The sequence below is a fragment of the Coturnix japonica genome, chromosome 10 (assembly GCF_054131305.1).
Source record: "Coturnix japonica strain WE chromosome 10, WE-NBRP24, whole genome shotgun sequence".
NCBI lineage: Eukaryota > Metazoa > Chordata > Aves > Galliformes > Phasianidae > Coturnix > Coturnix japonica.
In genome coordinates this window covers 25,842,633-25,852,305 of record NC_140672.1, presented here as the reverse complement: position 1 = coordinate 25,852,305, position 9,673 = coordinate 25,842,633, and the positions used below count along the sequence as shown (strand labels likewise).

At 50.0% G+C, this 9,673-nt stretch overlaps 1 protein-coding gene across 1 annotated transcript in view; it reads left to right on the top strand.

The window, feature by feature from the left end:
- Positions 1–9,673, top strand: part of LOC146759524 (myosin-binding protein C, fast-type-like) — a 214,021-nt gene that overhangs the window by 91,430 nt on the left and 112,918 nt on the right. The gene's annotated exons all lie outside the window — the stretch shown is intronic.

The following is a 9,673-nucleotide window of genomic DNA, read 5'->3' as shown; positions in this document are numbered from 1 at the left end:
GACAGCCATCTTGACATCTATTAAGAGAGAGATACAGTTAAGAATCAGATTTTGTGCCTGAAAATATGCTTGCCTGGTGACTTTTGGGATCTGTTCTGCACACAGTACTGCATTCCTTAAGGCACCAACTGCTATACGTGCTGCAATGCCACTCAGCAGTGAATTGGTGCTCTTGCAGATGCTGATATTATTAATGTCTTCTCAAAGAAACTGTGATTTTAAGAAAATCCAAGTTGAGTAGAGTCTCTGTGAAATAAACAGCTGTTTTAAATACATATGATGCTTTTGCACCCTGCGGAGTAATGCTTTAAACAACCACTCCCAAACTGCAAAGGAAAATAAGGTGTTTGATTTGTTTTCACTTCTTTCCAGCCCATTTTCTTTCAATGAATAGATAGAGATTTTAACAACTTAATCATTCTGGTGGACTTGGAAGGAATTTGGCTGGATGCTACTGGCAAACTCCTCAAACCTGAGGCTGGAGGTGCCACAGTCCGTTTGTTCTGGATCGAAGGGACAGAAGGCAGCTGCTCATGGTTATGGATAGCTGGACGTATAGAGTGCTCTGAGCATCAGGAACAGTTTCCAACCATATAGAAAGAAGAGTTTCCTTGAACATGGTCACAATCTCATGTTGCTCTTGTGCCTATAGGAGTATGAATTCTGGAGTGGGGGGAAAGATAAGACTTTGCAGGGGAAGTAAATGTTCCTATTTGCAATAACCACGATAGATTTTGCTTTTTTCCTTTTCCCTCTATTCGATGGAGAGGAGTTCGATTACTTTTGGATACGTTTTCTTTTGCATAACCTTTTCATGCACTGTGTTTTGAGCGATGTGACCACTAGAGAGCAGACTTAGCCTAGTAACAGGAGTTAATTAGTTCTTGGCCTCTTCATTTCCTCCTGTCCCCTTTCCCCTCCCCCTGAATACACAGGCAGAGGGGGTTTGGGTGGCTCTGAGCTTGCCTCCAACGCTGTGCAATCTTAGGCCTAATTAAAACGCCGCAGACGGCCTGAACCCCGCATTAAAATTTGATGAGGAATTGATCAGCCAAGCAAACAGGAAATTTAGCTGTGTGAGTGAAGGTAATGTTTGCTCAAATGTGTAATGAGGTCCATGGGGAATATTTATGGGGACCTCAGTGACAGTTTCAGCAGTTCCTTCTCCTTGAAGTCGTCTTCCCTACTTGCCCTCTCTGTTATGAGGCTGTAGGCAGAAGGGAATCCAACACCGCATCAGCCGGGCGGTGGAAAATGGTCTGTGTGTGGCTGCGATGGTGCCATGGAAAGGTCTGCAAGAGGAGTTGTGAAACTGCAACCTGACTTCTTTAAAAACATCAGTGGCTCCATAATGTAAGGAGTTGTGTAGCACAATTGCTGGTGGAACTCCTTGCAGCGTGTTAGAAAGCAAACCTGCCCCCTAAAAGGGTCAGGTGTTGTGTTACAGCAGATGCTACCTTTATCTCCGTGGACTGCAGGATAAGCTATACATGCTGTCAGCACAGGTATTTGGAGGCAAGGCGGTACGTTCACAGGGTAGGGAGCAATGCCCTCCTCAGCACATCTTATCTATTTCTAATAATCAGTAAAAGTGTAAATGCCTTCTACTTGCAGCAAACAGATAAATTTACATGCTTCTTATTTATCACTACTCTGTCAAACATAAATCAGCATGAGAGAGTCTTAACCTAAGCTGTTACTGACGGGTAAGATCACCCTCACACCTGTATCTGCAAGTCACTGCTGTTGCCCTCAGCTCCTGGCAGAGGCTTTGCAAAGATGTAGGGCTCTGCATTCAGGGCTCACACAGGCCCCGAGCTGCAGATGTGCTCGTCCCAGCCGTAGGACTTCTTGTGGTTCCTTCTTGTACCACTCGTGGCTACTTTTGACTGGTTGCAATTAAAGTTGAAGCTGACTCTGTAAGGACTTGGAGCGAAAAGCAGAAGGATGGGCAGCCAACAGTCTGTGCCCAGTGGAACAAAGTAGGAAGGAGAGATGATGGGTGTCTTGGTGTGAGCCCTGCAGATGGGTGAACATGGTGGTTGCAAGCCAGTGCTTTGCTTTCTAATGCAACCGAGCTGTTCAACCTTGTGGCTTATCTGGTCTGCACTGTGTGAAGATGAATTGTCTTGGGCCACATTGAAGAGCAGAAAGGACCCCATAATAAATGAAAAGGGAGCACTTTGCTACTGAAAGGGAAAGAGGGCCTCATAGAAACCAAAGCAAAGGGTAGTTACAGGTAGTTTATGTTGAGGGGGAACACATCAACATGTACAACATTATATATGGTTTATATAAGTAATATAATTTATTTAGTATATATTTAAAGAAAAAAAAAAAAACAAAAAAACAATTGGGAAAGATACAAGGCCATAAAACTGTTGGGATACCAGACCTTGTTTTTCTGAAACAAATGCATCTGTCTGGTTTGGTGACAGTGGCTGCCATTCTCAGTAAGGCCATGTTTGGTTGTTGTGAGTGACGGGTGTGCACTGGGGCCAAACTGAGATTCACTGCCATGATGGCAGGGGATGGCTGCAGGATGGGGTGGGTTGTTTGTTTGCGGGTTGGGATAGGAAAGGGAAGCTGCTTACAGTGACGGTGGGAATGACTGTCACTGAATGCAGCATGAGAAGTTGGTAGAGCTGTAGGATTTCTTGTTGCCAATAAAATCCAGGAAGATTTGCTCAGTCCATAGCATGTGTAGGGTGGCACTTGCTATATACGTCTTCCAGGTGTTGCATCAACAGCAGGGATGGGATTAATGCAAGAGATGGCGATTTTTTTTTTTAGATTCTGGTGGCAAAAATCGAGGGGAGCTTTATGTCCCATTTCAGGTGCACTCTAATTTCTTGACAGTGTCCCGCTCCCCGTGCACCGTGTGTCACAGGAGGGCCATCTCAGCCCTATGGTCGTGGTGATGATGTTCTGTTCTTCCAGCTCTCAGCTGCAGCTCTGAGCTCTGGGTGTTGCTGTTCCCGGCTGAGGTTGGGCCGCCCACTCACACCTGGGGCCCGTTGTGGCGCCGCGCGTGGTCTCCGGCGGCCATCCGCCGCTCCTGGGCCACCCGCCTCAGCCATTCCCCGTCCTCTTCTTCGCGGGGTGGCTCCTCGAAGCGGCTGCGCTGGTTGGGGTCCCCGTGCCAGGATTTGCTGCGCACCAGCGGGCGGGGGGGCCTGGAGGGGCTGCGCTGTGTGCGCCGTGCTGGGACGCTGCGGGAGCGATGGGCAGATCTTGATCTCGTCTGCTGCCGCTCCCTGGTGCGCTGCAGCCTTCCCCGGGGCCGGCGGGTCGGGGGGCGACCCGAGGGGCGCCAGCTGAGGTGCAGCATGCCGGTGATTAACCCCCGGCACAGGGGGCAGTTGGGCGTGTTGGCCATCCAGTGCTGGATGCACTCCCTGCAGAAGATGTGCCTGCAGGGCAGAGCGCGGACGGCGTCCTCCATGGGGCCCAGGCAGATGGGGCACGGCTCCTCGTGGGCCTCCACTGGCCATGTCCACGTCTCCCTCCTCCTCCGGTTGGAAGCCACCTCCCGGCTCATGGCTGCGGCTGCCCTGGCGCTGTGTGGCTCCAAGGATGGATTTGGATGAAGCTGCCTCTTGCAGAGCAGTCGGCAGCCTCTGGGCCTCAGCGCCTGTCAGGCGTCCTACCTGTGGCAGACAGCTCGTGTGCCACCGGCAGAAGCTCTGAGCTCTGGGGATCCTCCAATGGGATCCTCAGTGACTCGCAGTCCTCTCGCAGGACTCTGATGTCTCTCGCACTGGCAAGGTCTCAGTGTCTCGTGCTCCCACAGGAGACGTTCACACCTCGAGAGTCGCCAGCAAGACTCAATGCGGGCTGGGCCCGCTGTCTATGGGTAGGCACCCGGCCCACTGTGAGGTCACGGGGCCACTGTGACCCTGCGCTGCCATCACAGACTGCACAGATAGGTGGAGGTTTGCTGTCCGGTGGTTGTGGCGTTGATATTTGTGGCGTTTTCCAGCCAGAGTCCACCCTAGGGCTTTAACTGGGACATTTTCACTAACAGTGAGAATAAATGATCTATTGAAGCTAGAAATGTAACAGATTTGTGGATGCTGTTGCTCAGTGCTGTGGCTGTGACTGTGCTGGTATTTGGTAGCAGTGCTAGCAAAGCAAATGCTATCCTGGGTGTTTTTCAGCAGGAAGTGAAGGGGCAGTGCTTACCAAGAAGGGATCCCTGTCTTGGTTAGGAAAGCGCAGCCCAGCTTCTTGGTTTCTCTCGTCTCCTTAATCTCTCATCCCACCCCTCCTCTGCACCCTCCTGTACTATCCCTCACATCCCAGCCTTCTCTCTTCCCTTTTTGGGTGATGTTTAATATGACTTGGATGGAGAGTTGTGAACATCAGCCTCATGTTTATAGCATGTTCTTATGGATTGTGTGATCCTACTCAGGGCTTTGCTCTTTAATATTACACTTCTGCCTCCTGCATGTCATTTGTTAGCCATCAGTCCCCCTGTCTTGTTTGTTGGTGGGATGTGGGTTGAATATTTTCTGTCCTCTCCCTTTTCTGGCCAATGTACTTTGGTAGCCTCTGTTTGTCTCCGTGTCCCTTGCCAACATTGCTTCCCCGGGGCTTTTCTACAGGGTTGCTTTCCAGCTGGTCACTCCCCACATTCCCTGGTGCCTCATTTAGGTCCTCCACAAGGGAGGAACTTTGCCCTTTCCCTTGGTGCAATCTTGAGATTTCCCTCAAGCTGTTTCTGGCTGCACGGCCTTCTGCTGCATCAGCCGCTGCTCCCAATTTGGGATCCTGCGTTGCCCTGTGAGGGTACGCTGTGTTCCATCACCCAGAGCATCCTTGGGGCTCTTCTATGGGACTGGACCCACTTTTGTCCCCTGCAATGATCCTGCAGGGTGGCTGCAATTCTCCCACATTCAGGCAGAGCAGCAGAGGTGTAGAGTTATGAGGAGAAACAGGTGCCTCTGCTTTTCATTGTCTGCATGTTGCCCTGAGTCATTTTCCAGGTGCAGGTGAAGTTGTTTCATGGCACAGTTACAATTGTCACCCTAACGCCTGCACTTGCTGATGGCACTGCTAGCATGTAAACATCCCATACTGCCATCTGAGTGTGGTCGCTCAGCTTGCAGCCCTGTCTCTGAGCTTCGTTTCCCTTGGTCAGGATCCGGCCTCATGTCACAAACTCATGTTTCACTCCCATGGCCTGATCTTGTGAATTGCTACGTATTAACAGCTTGAGGCTTTAATATTTCCAATCCCAACAGACTTTCCTGGTAACAGTTCTAAGCACAACTGCATCTCTCTGTATTCTTGGGCTCATGTCATGGCTTAGGTTGGAAAGGACCTTAAAGCCCACTCACTTCCAGCCCTTTGCCATGGCCAGGGTTTCCGTGCAGCTGCTCAGGCATCACGAGCTCCATCCAACTTGGCCTTGGAAGCCTTTGGGGTTGGGGCACCCACACTTCTCTGGGCAGCAGTGCCAGGGCCTCACCGCCCTCTGAGTAAAGAAATTTCCCTTTGTGTGGAACCTGATTGTCCCTTGTTTTGCTTAAAACTCTTTCCACTTGTCCTGACAGTGGTAAATGTTGCTCTCCCTCCTGTTAGGCTCCTTTTAAGTGCTGGTTGATTTAGAATCCAGAACCAAGAGGTGTGAGATTTGCTTGTAAGCATATGGGCAGGTGAGCCTTACAGGCAGTAATGAGCCGCTTGTTGGGGCAGAGTCACTGCCATGATGGCAGGGGATGGCTGCAGGATGGGCTGGGCTGTGTGGCTGTGGGTTGCAATGCAAAAGGGAAGCTGTTTACAGCGATGGTGGGAATTACTGTCACTGAATTGTCCGTGTGCTGCTGCACAAAACCATGTGCACACCAAACCCGCTCTGTCTTCAGCATGGTGCTTCACTGTGCCATTTCAGTGTGTGTATTTAATTCAAGAGCAGCTGTATTTAATTCCTGTCTGCAGCAGATTAGAAAAGTTGAGGCCTGGCAAACCAATCACACTGCAGCCTGCCTCTGGTGGGAGCTCCGGCCACCTGGCCTCGTTTGGTTGCACAGGGGAAGTGTTGTAGAAACCAAAAAGTGTGCTTGAAGTCGAATCTGATCATTTGTGTTGTAGCTGGGGGTCACATGTTGTCATCCAGCTTAATGTCCGTTACCAAACGTGCTGCTTCCATCCTTGCTGACGCTTTGGCTTATGAGATGTGGCATTGAACAAAACACTGGAATTGCTGGGAGCTGCCGACTGACTTGGGTTGGAAGGGACCCTGGGATGCCTGTTGTCTGTGGTGCCCCGTAGACTCGTGCACGTTCAGTCTTATCAGGCTCCTGTGGCAGCCTCTGCTCTGTCCGTACCAAGTCCACCTCCCTGGCAGCCCCACACTGCTCTGCTTGCAGCAGCAGCCCCAACAGGGCAACAGCAGGCGGAGAGCTGGCACCCAACATGGGGGCTCTGGGCATAGGGGAGAGATGGGCACCAGGGAAGGGTTCCTATTGGAGGAGTTGAGTCTGATGGTCTGATGGTGCTGAGAATAACTAACTCCACGCAGGCCATTTTACATAGAGTGCTGGCACCCAGTTCGGTGTTATCCATCTGAGGGTTTGGAGTCTCAGTGTTCTGGGAGTAAAGTGCTGAAAAGCTGTGGCACCTGGGTGTCTGAATCGTTTTCTTTTTGACAGTCTTAGGCTGTTCTGTTCCTAGCCGTCAAAGTCACGGTGGTGGATCTGACTGGATGGAGTTGCATCACAAAGCAGGGGTCAGCCTAAGCAGCATGAGAGATCTTTTCAGTATGTTTGTTTATCATTTGCAATTAAATGTCGTTGTACCTCACAGCAGTGGCAAGTTGTCAAAGTAGGGAGGAGAGATGATGGGTGTCTTGGTGTAAGCCCTGCAGATGGGTGAACATGGTGGTTGCAAGCCAGTGCTTTGCTTTCTAGTGCAACAGAACTGTTCAACCTTATGGCATATCTGGTTTGCACTGTGTGAAGATGAATTGTCATGGGCCACAATGAAGAGCCGAAAGGACCCCATAATAAATGTAAAGGGAGCACTTTGCTACTGAAAGGGAAAGAGGGCCTCATAGAAACCAAAGCAAAGGGTAGTTACAGGTAGTTTATGTTGATGGGGCAGAGGGGGAACAAATCATCATATACAACATTATATATGGTTTATATGAGTAATACAATTTATTTAGTTGTTTTTTTAAATAAAAACTGGGAAAGATACAAGATCATAAAACTGTTAGGATACCAGACCTTGTATTTCTGAAAGAAATGCATTGGTCCGGTTTGGTGACAGTGGTTGCCATTCCCAGTAAGGCCATTTTTGGTTGTTGTGAGTGACGGTTGTGCACTGGGGCCAAACTGAGATTCACTGCCATGATGGCAGGGGATGGCTGCAAATTTCACTTCTGCTCCATCATCGTTCTTAGTGACGTTCTTTATGATTAGGCTGTGAGTAGTTTGGGTTCTCTTGATGCTGCAGGTCTCGCTTTCCTGTAAGACTTTACTATTGGGTAGTATTGGGTTTAATACTGGGTGATAAGGAGGTTATCAGGAGTACCCAGCATGGGTTCACCAAGGGGAGGTCGTGCTCGACCAACCTGGTGGCTTTTTATGAAGATGTCACTAGCTGGGTAGACGGGGGGAGAGCAGTAGATGTAGTCTACCTTGATTTCAGTAAGGCTTTTGATACTGTTCCCCATGACATCCTTATAACAAAGCTGAGGAAATATGGGATAGATGAGCAAACAGTGAAGTGGGTCGAGAATGGGCTGACTGGCAGAGCGCAGAGAGTTGTCCTTGGTGGTAGGGTGTCTGGCTGGAGGCCTGTAACTAGCGGCATCCCCGAGGGGTTTGTACTGGCTCCAGTCTTGTTCAACGGCTTCATCAATGACCTTGATGAGGGGATAGTGACCACCCTCAGCAAGTTTGCTGATGACACAAAGTTGGGAGGATTGGCTGACACACCTGAAGGCTGTGCTGCCATTCAGCGAGACCTGGACAGGCTGGAGAGCTGGGTAGTAAGAAACCGGATGAGGTTTAACAAAAGCAAGTGTAGAGTCTTGCACCTAGGGAGAAATAATTGCATGCACCGGTGCAGGCTGGGGGAAGAGATGCTGGAGAGGAGCTCTGCTGAGAGGGACCTGGGCGTCCTGGTGGACGACAGATTGACCATGAGCCAGCAGTGTGCCCTTGTAGCCAAAAAAGCCAATGGCATCCTGGGGTGCATTAAAAAGAGCGTGTCCAGCAGGTCGAAGGAGGTGATCCTCCCCCTCTACTCTGCCCTGGTGAGGCCTCATCTGGAATATTGTGTCCAGTTCATGGCTCCCCAGTACAAAAAAGACAGGGATCTCTTGGAAAGAGTCCAGCGGAGGGTCACAAAGATGGTGAAGGGCCTGGAGCATCTCCCCTATGAGGAGAGACTGAGGGAACTGGGTCTGTTTAGCCTTGAAAAAAGAAGGCTGACAGGGGACTGGATCCAGGTTTATAAATAACTGAAGTGTGGGAGCCATAGTGGTGAATCTGGTCTCTTTTCAGTAGTGCGTGGGGACAGGACTAGGAGTAACGGGCTGAAACGTCAGCATAGGAAGTTCCGCATTAATGTGTGCAAGAACTTCTTTACGGTGAGGGTGACGGAGCACTGGAACAGGCTGCCCAGGGAGGTGGTGGAGTCTCCTTCTCTGGAGCTATTCAAGACCCGCCTGGACGCCAAGCTGTGCAACATGGTGTAGGGAGCCTGCTTTGGCAGGGGGGTTGGACTCGATGATCTCTAGAGGTCCCTTCCAACCCCTACAATTCTGTGATTCTGTGATTCTGTGATTCTGTGATTCTGTGAAGTCACCTCACCACCCAGGCAGGACCGCTGAAATCAGTGGGGTGCACCTCTCCTGTCCAGGAACCTGAAAGAGGTGATAATAATCCCAGGCCAACAATTGTAGTATTGATATGATGTTAAACAAAGAGGGAAGGAAGGGAGGGGTGCGTTGGGGGGGGAATGGGAGGGGTGGAGGAGGGTTGATGTCAGACTGTGAAATCAATTTTTTTAATCTTAATTCTGCTTCAGAAACAACATCTGATTACCATGCTCTCTGCTTGGTATTTTGTCTTTTGATGCAAACACATAAGCCCCATTGGTGCCTGGTTCAGCAGTTCAGCTTCCTTTGCGCCCTTTGCCTGGTTGTAGGGAAGGTGGCAGGCTCTGATTCAATGAGGGTGTTGTATGGACACAGTATTTATCGCCATGTATCCAAAGGTGCAACAGTTTCTGGAAACCCAGGTGGGATCCTATAGGTGATGGTTCTCTCGCCACCAAGCATCCAGTTGCCAGCAGTGGGCGAGTTTACTGGGACTTTGGGGATGGGAGGTGCCAACTAGCAAGCCTTCAATATCTGCTACTAAAATCAGACTTGGAAGCACGTTACACGTGGGAAATACACTTGGTGCAGGAAAGGGGATTTCCGTAGCCATGAAAAAAAAGATGAAACTGCAGATCTATCAACAAAAATGTAAGCACGTGACACTTGACTTGGCGGGTCTGTGGGAAGGTCAGCTTCTCCGTGTTTGTATTTCAGCCATCATCCTCCACACTGGAGAGGATTTATCCGCTTGGCTTGCTTAATTACAGCACATTTCACATGCGTGGATAACCTGTGCATATTGCGTCACTACCCCTGTGGCCTGAGGTGTTGCACCAG